General features: G+C 39.6%; 1 protein-coding gene across 1 annotated transcript in view; it reads right to left on the reverse strand.

Annotated features, from left to right (window-relative positions):
- The window catches only part of LOC131693282 (uncharacterized), a 291,761-nt gene that overhangs the window by 96,109 nt on the left and 177,064 nt on the right, over nt 1–18,588 (reverse strand). The window lies entirely within an intron of this gene.

An 18,588-nucleotide genomic window follows, 5' to 3' on the forward strand; every position in this document is an offset into this window, starting at 1 on the left:
TCAAGGTGCATGAAACGTCGAGCTTTGATGCAAACTCGAAAAAAAATTTGACGACAATTCACTTTTTTGGATTTTGGCACATTTTTGCCTTTCTCGTATAGAAAGGTTATGCAATCACTCTGAAAAATGTCAACCTAATGCCGGCCCGGAGGGCCGAGTGTCATATCCCATTCGACTCAGTTCGTCGAGATCGAAAAACGTCTGTATGTGTGTGTATGTGTGTATTTATGAGTGTGTATGTGTGTGTATGTGTGTATGTGTGTGTATGTGTGTGTATGTATGTGCGTATGTGTCAAATAATGTCACTCATTTTTCTCAGAGATGGCTAGACCGATTTGCCCAAACTTAGTCTCAAATGAAATATGCAACCTTCCCATCAGCTGCTATTGAATTTTGGATCGATCGGAATTCTGGTCCCGGAATTACGGGTTTAAGAGTGCGGCCACACAGAAATTTCTCATATAAACTATAGGAAAAATTAAAAATAGAATTTTTATTTTTGATGCTAAATGTGTTCAAGGTGCATGAAACGTCGAGCTTTGATGCAAACTCGAAAAAAAATTTGACGACTATTCACTTTTTTGGATTTTGGCACATTTTTGCTTTTTTCTTATAGAAAGGTTATGCAATTACTCTGAAAAATGTCAACCTAATCCCGGCCCGGAGGGCCGAGTGTCATATCCCATTCGACTCTGTTCGTCGAGATCGAAAAAAGTCTGTATGTGTGTGTATGTTTGTGTGTATGTGTGTGTGTATGTGTGTGTATGTGTGTGTATGTATGTGTGTATGTGTCAAATAATATCACTCATTTTTCTCAGAGATGGCTGGACCGATTTGCCCAAACTTAGTCTCAAATGAAATATGCAACCTTCCCATCAGCTGCTATTGAATTTTGGATCGATCGGAATTCTGGTCCCGGAATTACGGGTTTAAGAGTGCGGCCACACAGAAATTTCTCATATAAACTATAGGAAAAATTAAAAATAGAATTTTTATTTTTGATGCTAAGTGTCTTCAAGGTGCATGAAACGTCGAGCTTTGATGCAAACTCGAAAAAAATTTGACGACTATTCACTTTTTTGAATTTTGGCACATTTTTGTCTTTCTCATATAGAAAGGTTATGCAATCACTCTGAAAAACGGCATCCTAATCCCGGCCCGAAGGGCCGAGTGTCATATCCCATTCGACTCAGTTCGTCGAGATCGGAAAAAGTCTGTATGTGTGTGTGTATGTATGTGCGTATGTGTCAAATAATGTCACTCATTTTTCGCAGAGATGGCTGGACCGATTTGCCCAAACTTAGTCTCAAATGAAAGGTGCAACCTTCCCATCGGCTGCTATTGAATTTTGGATCGATCGGAATTCTGGTTCCGGAATTACGGGTTTAAGAGTGCGGCCACACAGAAATTTCTCATATAAACTATAGGAAAAATTAAAAATAGAATTTTTATTTTTGATGCTAAATGTCTTCAAGGTGCATGAAACGTCGAGCTTTGATGCAAACTCGAAAAAAAAAATTTGACGACTATTCACTTTTTTGGATTTTGGCACATTTTTGCTTTTTTCATATAGAAAGGTTATGCAATCACTCTGAAAAATGTCAACCTAATCCCGGCCCGGAGGGCCGAGTGTCATATCCCATTCGACTCAGTTCGTCGAGATCAGAAAAAGTCTGTATGTGTGTGTATGTTTGTGTGTGTATGTTTGTGTGTATGTGTGTGTGTATGTGTGTGTATGTATGTGCGTATGTGTCAAATAATGCCACTCATTTTTCTCAGAGATGGCTGGACCGATTTGCCCAAACTTAGTCTCAAATGAAATATGCAACCTTCCCATCAGCTGCTATTGAATTTTGGATCGATCGGAATTCTGGTCCCGGAATTACGGGTTTAAGAGTGCGGCCACACAGAAATTTCTCATATAAACTATAGGAAAAATTAAAAATAGAATTTTTATTTTTGATGCTAAATGTGTTCAAGGTGCATGAAACGTCGAGCTTTGATGCAAACTCGAAAAAAAATTTGACGACTATTCACTTTTTTGGATTTTGGCACATTTTTGCCTTTCTCATATAGAAAGGTTATGCAATCACTCTGAAAAACGTCAACCTAATCCTGGCCCGGAGGGCCGAGTGTCATATCCCATTCGACTCAGTTCGTCGAGATCGGAAAAAGTCTGTATGTGTGTGTATGTGTGTGTATGTATGTATGTACGTATGTGTCAAATAATGTCACTCATTTTTCTCAGAGATGGCTGGACCGATTTGCCCAAACTTAGTCTCAAATGAAATATGCAACCTTCCCATCAGCTGCTATTGAATTTTGGATCGATCGGAATTCTGGTCCCGGAATTACGGGTTTAAGAGTGCGGCCACACAGAAATTTCTCATATAAACTACAGGAAAAATTAAAAATAGAATTTTTATTTTTGATGCTAAATGTGTTCAAGGTGCATGAAACGTCGAGGTTTGATGCAAACTCGAAAAAAATTGACGACTATTCACTTTTTTGGATTTTGGCACATTTTTGCTTTTTGCCTTTCTCATATAGAAAGGTTATGCAATCACTCTGAAAAATGTCAACCTAATCCCGGCCCGGAGGGCCGAGTGTCATATCCCATTCGACTCTGTTCGTCGAGATCGAAAAAAGTCTGTATGTGTGTGTATGTTTGTGTGTATGTGTGTGTGTGTATGTGTGTGTATGTGTGTGTATGTATGTGTGTATGTGTCAAATAATATCACTCATTTTTCTCAGAGATGGCTGGACCGATTTGCCCAAACTTAGTCTCAAATGAAAGATGCAACCTTCCCATCGGCTGCTATTGAATTTTGGATCGATCGGAATTCTGGTTCCGGAATTACGGGTTTAAGAGTGCGGCCACACAGAAATTTCTCTAAACTATAGGAAAAATTAAAAATAGAATTTTTATTTTTGATGCTAAATGTCTTCAAGGTGCATGAAACGTCGAGCTTTGATGCAAACTCGAAAAAAAATTTGACAACAATTCACTTTTTTGGATTTTGGCACATTTTTGCCTTTCTCGTATAGAAAGGTTATGCAATCACTCTGAAAAATGTCAACCTAATCCCGGCCCGGAGGGCCGAGTGTCATATCCCATTCGACTCAGTTCGTCGAGATCGGAAAAAGTCTGCATGTGTGTGTATGTATGTATGGATGTGTGTGTATGTGTGTGTGTATGTGTGTGTATGTGTGTGTATGTATGTGCGTATGTGTCAAATAATGTCACTCATTTTTCTCAGAGATGGCTGGACCGATTTGCCCAAACTTAGTCTCAAATGAAATATGCAACCTTCCCATCAGCTGCTATTGAATTTTGGATCGATCGGAATTCTGGTCCCGGAATTACGGGTTTAAGAGTGCGGCCACACAGAAATTTCTCATATAAACTATAGGAAAAATTAAAAATAGAATTTTTATTTTTGATGCTAAATGTCTTCAAGGTGCATGAAACGTCGAGCTTTGATGCAAACTCGAAAAAAAATTTGACGACTATTCACTTTTTTGAATTTTGGCACATTTTTGCTTTTTTCATATAGAAAGGTTATGCAATTACTCTGAAAAATGTCAACCTAATCACGGCCCGGAGGGCCGAGTGTCATATCCGATTCGACTCTGTTCGTCGAGATCGAAAAAAGTCTGTATGTGTGTGTGTATGTGTGTGTATGTGTGTGTATGTGTGTGTATGTATGTGTGTATGTGTCAAATAATATCACTCATTTTTCTCAGAGATGGCTGGACCGATTTGCCCAAACTTAGTCTCAAATGAAAGATACAACCTTCCCATCGGCTGCTATTGAATTTTGGATCGATCGGAATTCTGGCTCCGGAATTACGGGTTTAAGAGTGCGGCCACACAGAAATTTCTCATATAAACTATAGGAAAAATTAAAAATAGAATTTTTATTTTTGATGCTAAATGTCTTCAAGGTGCATGAAACGTCGAGCTTTGATGCAAACTCGAAAAAAAATTTGACGACAATTCACTTTTTTGGATTTTGGCACATTTTTGCCTTTCTCGTATAGAAAGGTTATGCAATCACTCTGAAAAATGTCAACCTAATGCCGGCCCGGAGGGCCGAGTGTCATATCTCATTCGACTCAGTTCGTCGAGATCGGAAAAAGTCTGCATGTGTGTGTATGTATGTATGTGTGTGTATGTGTGTGTATGTGTGTATGTGTGTGTATGTGTGTGTATGTGTGTGTATGTATGTGCGTATGTGTCAAATAATGTCACTCATTTTTCTCAGAGATGGCTGGACCGATTTGCCCAAACTTAGTCTCAAATGAAATATGCAACCTTCCCATCAGCTGCTATTGAATTTTGGATCGATCGGAATTCTGGTCCCGGAATTACGGGTTTAAGAGTGCGGCCACACAGAAATTTCTCATATAAACTATAGGAAAAATTAAAAATAGAATTTTTATTTTTGATGCTAAATGTGTTCAAGGTGCATGAAACGTCGAGCTTTGATGCAAACTCGAAAAAAAATTTGACGACTATTCACTTTTTTGGATTTTGGCACATTTTTGCCTTTCTCATATAGAAAGGTTATGCAATCACTCTGAAAAACGTCAACCTAATCCTGGCCCGGAGGGCCGAGTGTCATATCCCATTCGACTCAGTTCGTCGAGATCGGAAAAAGTCTGTATGTGTGTGTACGTGTGTGTGTATGTGTGTGTGTATGTGTGTGTGTATGTGTGTGTATGTGTGTGTATGTGTGTGTATGTGTGTGTATGTGCGTATGTGTCAAATAATGTCACTCATTTTTCTCAGAGATGGCTGGACCGATTTGCCCAAACTTAGTCTCAAATGAAAGATGCAACCTTTCCATCGGCTGCTATTGAATTTTGGATCGATCGGAATTCTGGTTCCGGAATTACGGGTTTAAGAGTGCGGCCACACAGAAATTTCTCATATAAACTATAGGAAAAATTAAAAATAGAATTTTTATTTTTGATGCTAAATGTCTTCAAGGTGCATGAAACGTCGAGCTTTGATGCAAACTCGAAAAAAATTTGACGACTATTCACTTTTTTGAATTTTGGCACATTTTTGCCTTTCTCATATAGAAAGGTTATGCAATCACTCTGAAAAACGTCAACCTAATCCCGGCCCGGAGGGCCGAGTGTCATATCCCATTCGACTCAGTTCGTCGAGATCGGAAAAAGTCTGTATGTGTGTGTGTATGTATGTGCGTATGTGTCAAATAATGTCACTCATTTTTCGCAGAGATGGCTGGACCGATTTGCCCAAACTTAGTCTCAAATGATAGGTGCAACCTTCCCATCGGCTGCTATTGAATTTTGGATCGATCGGAATTCTGGTTCCGGAATTACGGGTTTAAGAGTGCGGCCACACAGAAATTTCTCATATAAACTATCGGAAAAATTAAAAATAGAATTTTTATTTTTGATGCTAAATGTCTTCAAGGTGCATGAAACGTCGAGCTTTGATGCAAACTCGAAAAAAAATTTGACGACTATTCACTTTTTTGGATTTTGGCACATTTTTGCTTTTTGCCTTTCTCATATAGAAAGGTTATGCAATCACTCTGAAAAACGTCAACCTAATCCCGGCCCGGAGGGCCGAGTGTCATATCCCATTCGACTCAGTTCGTCGAGATCGGAAAAAGTCTGTATGTGTGTGTGTATGTATGTATGTGTGTGTGTATGTGTGTGTGTATGTGTGTGTGTATGTGTGTGTGTATGTGTGTATGTATGTGCGTATGTGTCAAATAATGTCACTCATTTTTCTCAGAGATGGCTGGACCGATTTGCCCAAACTTAGTCTCAAATGAAAGGTGCAACCTTCCCATCGGCTGCTATTGAATTTTGGATCGATCGGAATTCTGGTTCCGGAATTACGGGTTTCAGAGTGCGGCCACACAGAAATTTCTCATATAAACTATAGGAAAAATTAAAAATAGAATTTTTATTTTTGATGCTAAATGTGTTCAAGGTGCATGAAACGTCGAGATTTGATGCAAACTCGAAAAAAAATTTGACTACGATTCACTTTTTTGGATTTTGGCACATTTTTGCCTTTCTCATATAGAAAGGTTATGCAATCACTCTGAAAAACGTCAACCTAATCCCGGCCCGGAGGGCCGAGTGTCATATCCCATTCGACTCAGTTCGTCGAGATCGGAAAAAGTCTGTATGTGTGTGTGTATGTATGTATGTGTGTGTGTATGTGTGTGTGTATGTGTGTGTGTATGTGTGTGTATGTGTGTGTGTGTATGTATGTGCGTATGTGTCAAATAATGTCACTCATTTTTCTCAGAGATGGCTGGACCGATTTGCCCAAACTTAGTCTCAAATGAAAGGTGCAACCTTCCCATCGGCTGCTATTGAATTTTGGATCGATCGGAATTCTGGTTCCGGAATTACGGGTTTCAGAGTGCGGCCACACAGAAATTTCTCATATAAACTATAGGAAAAATTAAAAATAGAATTTTTATTTTTGATGCTAAATGTGTTCAAGGTGCATGAAACGTCGAGATTTGATGCAAACTCGAAAAAAAATTTGACTACGATTCACTTTTTTGGATTTTGGCACATTTTTGCCTTTCTCATATAGAAAGGTTATGCAATCACTCTGAAAAACGTCAACCTAATCCCGGCCCGGAGGGCCGAGTGTCATATCCCATTCGACTCAGTTCGTCGAGATCGGAAAAAGTCTGTATGTGTGTGTATGTATGTATGTGTGTGTATGTGTGTGTGTATGTGTGTGTATGTGTGTGTGTATGTGTGTATGTATGTGCGTATGTGTCAAATAATGTCACTCATTTTTCTCAGAGATGGCTGGACCGATTTGCCCAAACTTAGTCTCAAATGAAAGGTGCAACCTTCCCATCGGCTGCTATTGAATTTTGGATCGATCGGAATTCTGGTTCCGGAATTACGGGTTTCAGAGTGCGGCCACACAGAAATTTCTCATATAAACTATAGGAAAAATTAAAAATAGAATTTTTATTTTTGATGCTAAATGTGTTCAAGGTGCATGAAACGTCGAGATTTGATGCAAACTCGAAAAAAAATTTGACTACGATTCACTTTTTTGGATTTTGGCACATTTTTGCCTTTCTCATATAGAAAGGTTATGCAATCACTCTGAAAAACGTCAACCTAATCCCGGCCCGGAGGGCCGAGTGTCATATCCCATTCGACTCAGTTCGTCGAGATCGGAAAAAGTCTGTATGTGTGTGTGTATGTATGTATGTGTGTGTGTATGTGTGTGTGTATGTGTGTGTGTATGTGTGTGTGTATGTGTGTATGTATGTGCGTATGTGTCAAATAATGTCACTCATTTTTCTCAGAGATGGCTGGACCGATTTGCCCAAACTTAGTCTCAAATGAAAGGTGCAACCTTCCCATCGGCTGCTATTGAATTTTGGATCGATCGGAATTCTGGTTCCGGAATTACGGGTTTCAGAGTGCGGCCACACAGAAATTTCTCATATAAACTATAGGAAAAATTAAAAATAGAATTTTTATTTTTGATGCTAAATGTGTTCAAGGTGCATAAAACGTCGAGATTTGATGCAAACTCGAAAAAAAATTTGACTACGATTCACTTTTTTGGATTTTGGCACATTTTTGCCTTTCTCATATAGAAAGGTTATGCAATCACTCTGAAAAACGTCAACCTAATCCCGGCCCGGAGGGCCGAGTGTCATATCCCATTCGACTCAGTTCGTCGAGATCGGAAAAAGTCTGTATGTGTGTGTGTATGTATGTATGTGTGTGTATGTGTGTGTGTATGTGTGTGTGTATGTGTGTGTGTATGTGTGTATGTATGTGCGTATGTGTCAAATAATGTCACTCATTTTTCTCAGAAATGGCTGGACCGATTTGCCCAAACTTAGTCTCAAATGAAAGGTGCAACCTTCCCATCGGCTGCTATTGAATTTTGGATCGATCGGAATTCTGGTTCCGGAATTACGGGTTTCAGAGTGCGGCCACACAGAAATTTCTCATATAAACTATAGGAAAAATTAAAAATAGAATTTTTATTTTTGATGCTAAATGTGTTCAAGGTGCATGAAACGTCGAGATTTGATGCAAACTCGAAAAAAAATTTGACTACGATTCACTTTTTTGGATTTTGGCACATTTTTGCCTTTCTCATATAGAAAGGTTATGCAATCACTCTGAAAAACGTCAACCTAATCCCGGCCCGGAGGGCCGAGTGTCATATCCCATTCGACTCAGTTCGTCGAGATCGGAAAAAGTCTGTATGTGTGTGTGTATGTATGTATGTGTGTGTATGTGTGTGTGTATGTGTGTGTATGTGTGTGTATGTGTGTATGTATGTGCGTATGTGTCAAATAATGTCACTCATTTTTCTCAGAGATGGCTGGACCGATTTGCCCAAACTTAGTCTCAAATGAAAGGTGCAACCTTCCCATCGGCTGCTATTGAATTTTGGATCGATCGGAATTCTGGTTCCGGAATTACGGGTTTCAGAGTGCGGCCACACAGAAATTTCTCATATAAACTATAGGAAAAATTAAAAATAGAATTTTTATTTTTGATGCTAAATGTGTTCAAGGTGCATGAAACGTCGAGATTTGATGCAAACTCGAAAAAAAATTTGACTACGATTCACTTTTTTGGATTTTGGCACATTTTTGCCTTTCTCATATAGAAAGGTTATGCAATCACTCTGAAAAACGTCAACCTAATCCCGGCCCGGAGGGCCGAGTGTCATATCCCATTCGACTCAGTTCGTCGAGATCGGAAAAAGTCTGTATGTGTGTGTGTATGTATGTATGTGTGTGTGTATGTGTGTGTGTATGTGTGTGTGTATGTGTGTGTATGTGTGTATGTATGTGCGTATGTGTCAAATAATGTCACTCATTTTTCTCAGAGATGGCTGGACCGATTTGCCCAAACTTAGTCTCAAATGAAAGGTGCAACCTTCCCATCGGCTGCTATTGAATTTTGGATCGATCGGAATTCTGGTTCCGGAATTACGGGTTTCAGAGTGCGGCCACACAGAAATTTCTCATATAAACTATAGGAAAAATTAAAAATAGAATTTTTATTTTTGATGCTAAATGTGTTCAAGGTGCATGAAACGTCGAGATTTGATGCAAACTCGAAAAAAAATTTGACTACGATTCACTTTTTTGGATTTTGGCACATTTTTGCCTTTCTCATATAGAAAGGTTATGCAATCACTCTGAAAAACGTCAACCTAATCCCGGCCCGGAGGGCCGAGTGTCATATCCCATTCGACTCAGTTCGTCGAGATCGGAAAAAGTCTGTATGTGTGTGTGTATGTATGTATGTGTGTGTGTATGTGTGTGTGTATGTGTGTGTGTATGTGTGTGTGTATGTGCGTATGTGTCAAATAATGTCACTCATTTTTCTCAGAGATGGCTGGACCGATTTGCCCAAACTTAGTCTCAAATGAAAGGTGCAACCTTCCCATCGGCTGCTATTGAATTTTGGATCGATCGGAATTCTGGTTCCGGAATTACGGGTTTCAGAGTGCGGCCACACAGAAATTTCTCATATAAACTATAGGAAAAATTAAAAATAGAATTTTTATTTTTGATGCTAAATGTATTCAAGGTGCATGAAACGTCGAGATTTGATGCAAACTCGAAAAAAAATTTGACTACGATTCACTTTTTTGGATTTTGGCACATTTTTGCCTTTCTCATATAGAAAGGTTATACAATCACTCTGAAAAACGTCAACCTAATTTTTTTTTCGACTCGTTTAGGGTTTCTGGATTTTAACAGGGGCGTAGTTGATGGTTTACGGAGAGGGGTTACACCCTTCCTCTACTGTTCGCGCCCCTCCTTTAAAAATCTCCTTAAATCACCCCTCAGACCACCACCCCATCCAGCCCTCATACCCCCCCTTTCAACCCCATCATCTTTAAACCACCACTATATCACAAAGCATACCAATTTAAGCTGGGGAGTCGTTCATTCATGGGACTTTCGCCCTCCTCACATACCCACCCCCGCATGACAAAATGAGTTAGCAAGCAGATAACATTGATCTAATGCTGATTAGGCTGATGGAGTATGATATTTTTTTGTTTCAAGTGTTTCACCGTCGACACGTAGCTCATCAAGTTCGTGGCTGGCATGCCATTGTGTATAAGTGCAAAGTGTACTAAGAATGTAATGGACATTTCCACGATTTTGTTGAACATAAAAAGCCTCCGTGCCATAGTTTAGAGAAATGAGAAAGGCACAATTGCACCGCTAGGTGGATTAAAACAGGTTTTTCATATAGAAAGGTTATGCAATCACTCTGAAAAATGTCAACCTAATCCCGGCCCGGAGGGCCGAGTGTCATATCCCATTCGACTCAGTTCGTCGAGATCAGAAAAAGTCTGTATGTGTGTGTATGTTTGTGTGTGTATGTGTGTGTGTATGTGTGTGTGTATGTATGTGTGTGTATGTATGTGCGTATGTGTCAAATAATGTCACTCATTTTTCTCAGAGATGGGTGGACCGATTTGCCCAAACTTAGTCTCAAATGAAAGGTGCAACCTTCCCATCGGCTGCTATTGAATTTTGGATCGATCGGAATTCTGGTTCCAGAATTAGGGGTTTAAGAGTGCGGCCACACAGAAATTTCTCATATAAACTATAGGAAAAATTAAAAATAGAATTTTTATTTTTGATGCTAAATGTCTTCAAGGTGCATGAAACGTCGAGCTTTGATGCAAAGTCCAAAAAAAATTGACGACTATTCACTTTTTTGAATTTTGGCACATTTTTGCCTTTCTCATATAGAAAGGTTATGCAATCACTCTGAAAAACGTCAACCTAATGCCGGCCCGGAGGGCCGAGTGTCGTATCCCATTCGACTCAGTTCGTCGAGATCGGAAAAAGTCTGTATGTGTGTATGTGTGTATTTATGAGTGTGTATGTGTGTGTATGTGTGTATGTGTGTGTATGTGTGTGTATGTATGTGCGTATGTGTCAAATAATGCCACTCATTTTTCTCAGAGATGGCTGGACCGATTTGCCCAAACTTAGTCTCAAATGAAATATGCAACCTTCCCATCAGCTGCTATTGAATTTTGGATCGATCGGAATTCTGGTCCCGGAATTACGGGTTTAAGAGTGCGGCCACACAGAAATTTCTCATATAAACTATAGGAAAAATTAAAAATAGAATTTTTATTTTTGATGCTAAATGTCTTCAAGGTGCATGAAACGTCGAGCTTTGATGCAAACTCGAAAAAAATTTGACGACAATTCACTTTTTTGAATTTTGGCACATTTTTGCCTTTCTCATATAGAAAGGTTATGCAATCACTCTGAAAAACGTCAACCTAATCCCGGCCCGGAGGGCCGAGTGTCATATCCCATTCGACTCAGTTCGTCGAGATCGGAAAAAGTCTGTATGTGTGTGTGTGTATGTATGTACGTATGTGTCACTCATTTTTCGCAGAGATGGCTGGACCGATTTGCCCAAACTTAGTCTCAAATGAAAGGTGCAACCTTCCCATCGGCTGCTATTGAATTTTGGATCGATCGGAATTCTGGTTCCGGAATTACGGGTTTAAGAGTGCGGCCACACAGAAATTTCTCATATAAACTATAGGAAAAATTAAAAATAGAATTTTTATTTTTGATGCTAAATGTCTTCAAGGTGCATGAAACGTCGAGCTTTGATGCAAACTCGAAAAAAAATTTGACGACTATTCACTTTTTTGGATTTTGGCACATTTTTGTTTTTTTCATATAGAAAGGTTATGCAATCACTCTGAAAAACGTCAACCTAATCCCGGCCCGGAGGGCCGAGTGTCATATCCCATTCGACTCAGTTCGTCGAGATCAGAAAAAGTCTGTATGTGTGTGTATGTGTGTGTGTATGTATGTGTGTGTATGTATGTGCGTATGTGTCAAATAATGTCACTCATTTTTCTCAGAGATGGCTGGACCGATTTGCCCAAACTTAGTCTCAAATGAAAGGTGCAACCTTCCCATCGGCTGCTATTGAATTTTGGATCGATCGGAATTCTGGTTCCAGAATTACAGGTTTAAGAGTGCGGCCACACAGAAATTTCTCATATAAACTATAGGAAAAATTAAAAATAGAATTTTTATTTTTGATGCTAAATGTCTTCAAGGTGCATGAAACGTCGAGCTTTGATGCAAAGTCCAAAAAAAATTGACGACTATTCACTTCTTTGAATTTTGGCACATTTTTGCCTTTCTCATATAGAAAGGTTATGCAATCACTCTGAAAAACGTCAACCAAATGCCGGCCCGGAGGGCCGAGTGTCATATCCCATTCGACTCAGTTCGTCGAGATCGGAAAAAGTCTGTATGTGTGTGTGTATGTATGTGCGTATGTGTCAAATAATGTCACTCATTTTTCGCAGAGAGGGCTGGACCGATTTGCCCAAACTTAGTCTCAAATGAAAGGTGCAACCTTCCCATCGGCTGCTATTGAATTTTGGATCGATCGGAATTCTGGTTCCAGAATTACGGGTTTAAGAGTGCGGCCACACAGAAATTTCTCATATAAACTATAGGAAAAATTAAAAATAGAATTTTTATTTTTGATGCTAAATGTGTTCAAGGTGCATGAAACGTCGAGCTTTGATGCAAACTCGAAAAAAAATTTGACGACTATTCACTTTTTTGGATTTTGGCACATTTTTGCTTTTTTCATATAGAAAGGTTATGCAATCACTCTGAAAAATGTCAACCTAATCCCGGCCCGGAGGGCCGAGTGTCATATCCCATTCGACTCAGTTCGTCGAGATCAGAAAAAGTCTGTATGTGTGTGTATGTTTGTGTGTGTATGTGTGTGTGTATGTGTGTGTATGTATGTGTGTGTATGTATGTGTGTGTATGTATGTGCGTATGTGTCAAATAATGTCACTCATTTTTCTCAGAGATGGCTGGACCGATTTGCCCAAACTTAGTCTCAAATGAAAGGTGCAACCTTCCCATCGGCTGCTATTGAATTTTGGATCGATCGGAATTCTGGTTCCAGAATTAGGGGTTTAAGAGTGCGGCCACACAGAAATTTCTCATATAAACTATAGGAAAAATTAAAAATAGAATTTTTATTTTTGATGCTAAATGTCTTCAAGGTGCATGAAACGTCGAGCTTTGATGCAAAGTCCAAAAAAAATTGACGACTATTCACTTTTTTGAATTTTGGCACATTTTTGCCTTTCTCATATAGAAAGGTTATGCAATCACTCTGAAAAACGTCAACCTAATGCCGGCCCGGAGGGCCGAGTGTCATATCCCATTCGACTCAGTTCGTCGAGATCGGAAAAAGTCTGTATGTGTGTATGTGTGTATTTATGAGTGTGTATGTGTGTGTGTATGTGTGTATGTGTGTGTATGTGTGTGTATGTATGTGCGTATGTGTCAAATAATGTCACTCATTTTTCTCAGAGATGGCTGGACCGATTTGCCCAAACTTAGTCTCAAATGAAATATGCAACCTTCCCATCAGCTGCTATTGAATTTTGGATCGATCGGAATTCTGGTCCCGGAATTACGGGTTTAAGAGTGCGGCCACACAAAAATTTCTCATATAAACTATAGGAAAAATTAAAAATAGAATTTTTATTTTTGATGCTAAATGTCTTCAAGGTGCATGAAACGTCGAGCATTGATGCAAACTCGAAAAAAATTTGACGACTATTCACTTTTTTGAATTTTGGCACATTTTTGCCTTTCTCATATAGAAAGGTTATGCAATCACTCTGAAAAACGTCAACCTAATCCCGGCCCGGAGGGCCGAGTGTCATATCCCATTCGACTCAGTTCGTCGAGATCGGAAAAAGTCTGTATGTGTGTGTGTATGTATGTGCGTATGTGTCAAATAATGTCACTCATTTTTCGCAGAGATGGCTGGACCGATTTGCCCAAACTTAGTCTCAAATGAAAGGTGCAACCTTCCCATCGGCTGCTATTGAATTTTGGATCGATCGGAATTCTGGTTCCGGAATTACGGGTTTAAGAGTGCGGCCACACAGAAATTTCTCATATAAACTATAGGAAAAATTAAAAATAGAATTTTTATTTTTGATGCTAAATGTCTTCAAGGTGCATGAAACGTCGAGCTTGGGTGCAAACTCGAAAAAAAATTTGACGACTATTCACTTTTTTGGATTTTGGCACATTTTTACTTTTTTCATATAGAAAGGTTATGCAATCACTCTGAAAAATGTCAACCTAATCCCGGCCCGGAGGGCCGAGTGTCATATCCCATTCGACTCAGTTCGTCGAGATCAGAAAAAGTCTGTATGTGTGTGTATGTTTGTGTATGTATGTGTGTGTGTATGTGTGTGTGTATGTATGTGTGTGTATGTATGTGCGTATGTGTCAAATAATGTCACTCATTTTTCTCAGAGATGGCTGGACCGATTTGCCCAAACTTAGTCTCAAATGAAATATGCAACCTTCCCATCAGCTGCTATTGAATTTTGGATCGATCGGAATTCTGGTCCCGGAATTACGGGTTTAAGAGAGCGGCCACACAGAAATTTCTCATATAAACTATAGGAAAAATTAAAAATAGAATTTTTATTTTTGATGCTAAATGTCTTCAAGGTGCATGAAACGTCGAGCTTTGATACAAACTCGAAAAAAATTTGACGACTATTCACTTTTTTGAATTTTGGCACATTTTTGCCTTTCTCATATAGAAAGGTTATGCAATCACTCTGAAAAATGTCAACCTAATCCTGGCACGGAGGGCCGAGTGTCATATCCCATTCGACTCAGTTCGTCGAGATCAGAAAAAGATGGGTGGGTAATGTCTGCGACATAACCGGAGAGATGTAGAATACATAAGGAACACGTTCTTCAAATATGTTGATACTCATTGGAATTTTCGGACAAAAGGTGATTTGGGCGAGGAATATTTCAAATTATTCTTTACAAAAATGATGGTGGTCCTGAAAAGGACCGGTTTTGTTGGCGTTGTTGGCCTTGGTGAGGGAGATGGCTAACGATGAAATTAATTGTTAGCATGAGGAAGTCGCGTAGTACTGGCCAATGGAAGAACAGATAATAATTGATTCCTGAAAATCAATTTTTCTTTATTCATGTAAATTATACATACTTACAAATCTAACAGAAGATTCCTGATCATATTTCTGAATCATTAGTGCGAACATTGTGTAATTTGGTTAAGTACAATGAAAGTTACAAACTTTCCAAACTCGACCTTCTGTTCATTCAGAAATATTGAAATGGGGTGTCGTGGTCACAATAAAAAAAGATGGGTGGGTAATGTCTGTCACATAACCGGAGCGTCGTGATTTCAATTCGAGACGTTAATTTAAATCTAATAATATTCAACAGAATCACGTTTGAATGGGAAATTTTCAAATAATTCTCTATGGTAATAATGGTGGTTCTGAAAAGAACCTTTGGTATCGGCGTTGGTGTTGATGGTGATGCGCTGGATCGTTGGATATTTTTGGCATGATAGTTACGTGCCTGGCGAACTGTTTTGTAGCCTCGAACAAAACGACAAGACTGGCTTCTTCGGGTACCATTACGGCTGAACTTTATAAGCTTAGCTCGACTTTGAAATCCTGCACAATCTCACGAATCAGACACTGGTAGGGCCATTTTGTTTGCTACTAGCACGGAGCTGCACAAAAAATCATTTAATGCAGTTAGTTCACGGGGGCTGCCAAAAAGCTTGAATAGAAGCATGCGACTTCAACGTTTCTCTTAAACACATGCAACAACACATTCGTTTTGGTAATACTGATAATAACAGTAGAAAGGAATGGAAAAGCAGTGCACGAAACGAGCGAGAGGATAATTTAAATTTTTGTTCCGTGTGCAAGCTACTTCTTTCCACCCAACGTATTATGTTGCTTGTTGAAAATTTGCTACACACCTTAAAATAAAAGTTTCAGTTTAACTCTCACTAGAACACAATTGATTGGTCCTGAAAAGAACCGTTGCTTTTATTGTAATTTACGCCCACTCCCACAAACCGACCAAGTAGGCATCAGTGGCTTCATTACGGCTGAGTTTTGTAAGCGTAGCTCGACTTTGAAGTAATACACAACCTTACGAACCAGACGCTGGAATGTTAGCCAGCGGATTAGTTGCTCCGTTGCCCTTTAGTTGGGGCGAAATACTAGCATGGCGACAGTTCCTGATCGGTAGTTGGTTGCGATGGGCCACCAGTAGCTGGGGCACTTTTGCGGACCGTCATCATCGCCAACTGCTTTCCTCCGGTGGACTGGCTGCTTGCTAGTGCTTGAACGAATACGAATGATGAGAAAAACCGACCGACCAATATTCATATATGAAAACACAAGAAAGCACTACTATCGCACTCCCGCTCGTTTTCGTGCCATTCCTGTGCCTTTCCTTTCCGTTCGGCTACCAATACTAGCATAACCAAAACGAATATTCTGTCTTTCCATCGCCTTCAATCTAGTGGCCAGTGCTAGCAAACTTGCATGTTCAGTTTTTCAATAACAACATTCCAACAATATTTTCAAAGAATGTTGCAGATTTGAAAAGAAGGAAAGAGAAGATTTTCACAAATTTAAATTCTTTTGTTTTATTTGTTAGCGCTGATAAAGGCTATTTAGTTTGCTACTAGCAAGGAGCTGCACAAACAAATCGATTTATGCAGTTAATCAACGGAGGCTGCCAAAAAGTTCGAATAAAAGCATGCGACTAGTGTACTTTGCATGTTCTATATTTTATCAATACTAGAGAGGATCAATAAAATAATTCAAATTGTTATAGCGACATGGAATTGTGGCAACACTGGCCATGAGATGGTGGGGGAACACGCACATTCGTTTTAGTTATGATGGTAGTAGCAGCAGAAAGGAATGGAAAAGCAGTGCACGAAAACGAGCGAGAGAAGATAATTTAAATTCTCTTTCTTTCTTTCCACACATCGTATTTCTTATATTGCTTTCTGAAAATTATTTGTTATACACCATAAAATGTAAATTTTAGTTTAACTCTTATTAGAACACAATTAATTGGTCCTGTAAAGAACCGTTTATTGTTTTATTGCGGGAGCATAATTCAGACGCACTCCCCGCGGACACGGTGAGCTAGAAAGCACTATTTTGCATTCTCGAACAAACCGACCAAGTAGGCATCGTTGGCTTCTCGGGCCATCATTACGACTGAGCTTTGTAAGCGTAGCTCGACTTTGCAGTCCTGCACAATCTCACGACCCAGACGCTGGAACGATAGCCTACTCTGTTGCCCTTTAGTTGGGGCGAAATTCTTGCAGGGCGACAGTTCCGATGAGTCACCAGTAGCTGGGGCACTTTTTCCGTCCGTCGCTATTGCCAACTGCTTTCCTTCGGTGGACTGGCTGCTTGCTAGTGCTTGAACGAATACGAATGATGAGAAAAACCGAACGACCAATATTCATATACGAGAAAGCACTACTATCGCTCTCTCGCTCGTTTTCGTGCCATTCCTGCGCCTTTCCTTTCCGTTCGGCTACCAATACTAGCATAAGCAAAACGAATATTCTGTCTTTCCATCGCCTTCAATCTAGTGGCCAATGCTAGCAAACTTGCATGTTCAGTTTTTCAATAACAACATTCAAACAATATTTTCAAAGAATGTTGCAGATTTGAAAAGAAGGAAGGAAAAGATTTTCACAAATTTAAATTCTTTCGTGTTATTTGTTAGCGCTGATAAAGGCTATTTAGTTTGCTACTAGCAAGGAGCTGCACAAACAAATCGATTTATGCAGTTAATCAACGGAGGCTGCCAAAAAGTTCGAATAAAAGCATGCGACTAGTGTACTTTGCACGTTCTATATTTTATCAATACTAGAGAGGATCAATAAAATAATTCAAATTGTAATAGCGACATGCAATTGTGGCAACACTGGTCATGAGATGGTGGGGGAACACGCACATTCGTTTTAGTTATGATGGTAGTAGCAGCAGAAAGGAATGGAAAAGCAGTGCACGAAAACGAGCGAGAGAAGATAATTTAAATTCTCTTTCTTTCTTTCCACACATCGTATTTCTTATATTGCTTTCTGAAAATTATTTGTTATACACCATAAAATGTAAATTTCAGTTTAACTCTTATTAGAACACAATTAATTGGTCCTGTAAAGAACCGTTTATTGTTTTATTGCGGGAGCATAATTCAGACGCACTCCCCGCGGACACGGTGAGCTAGAAAGCACTATTTTGCATTCTCGAACAAACCGACCAAGTAGGCATCGTTGGCTTCTCGGGGCATCATTACGACTGAGCTTTGTAAGCGTAGCTCGACTTTGCAGTCCTGCACAATCTCACGACCCAGACGCTGGAACGATAGCCTACTCTGTTGCCCTTTAGTTGGGGCGAAATTCTTGCAGGGCGACAGTTCCTGATCGGGTTGCGATGAGTCACCAGTAGCTGGGGCACTTTTTCCGCCGTCGTCATCGCCGACTGCTTTTCTTCGGTGGACTGGCTGCTTGCTAGTGCTTGAACGAATACGAATGATGAGAAAAACCGACCGACAGATATTTATATAATCGCGCTAATATGCACTACTATCGCTTTCTCGCTCGTTCTCGTGCCGTGCATGAGCCTTTCCTTTCCGT

The sequence above is a fragment of the Topomyia yanbarensis genome, chromosome 3 (genome assembly GCF_030247195.1).
Source record: "Topomyia yanbarensis strain Yona2022 chromosome 3, ASM3024719v1, whole genome shotgun sequence".
Lineage (NCBI taxonomy): Eukaryota > Metazoa > Arthropoda > Insecta > Diptera > Culicidae > Topomyia > Topomyia yanbarensis.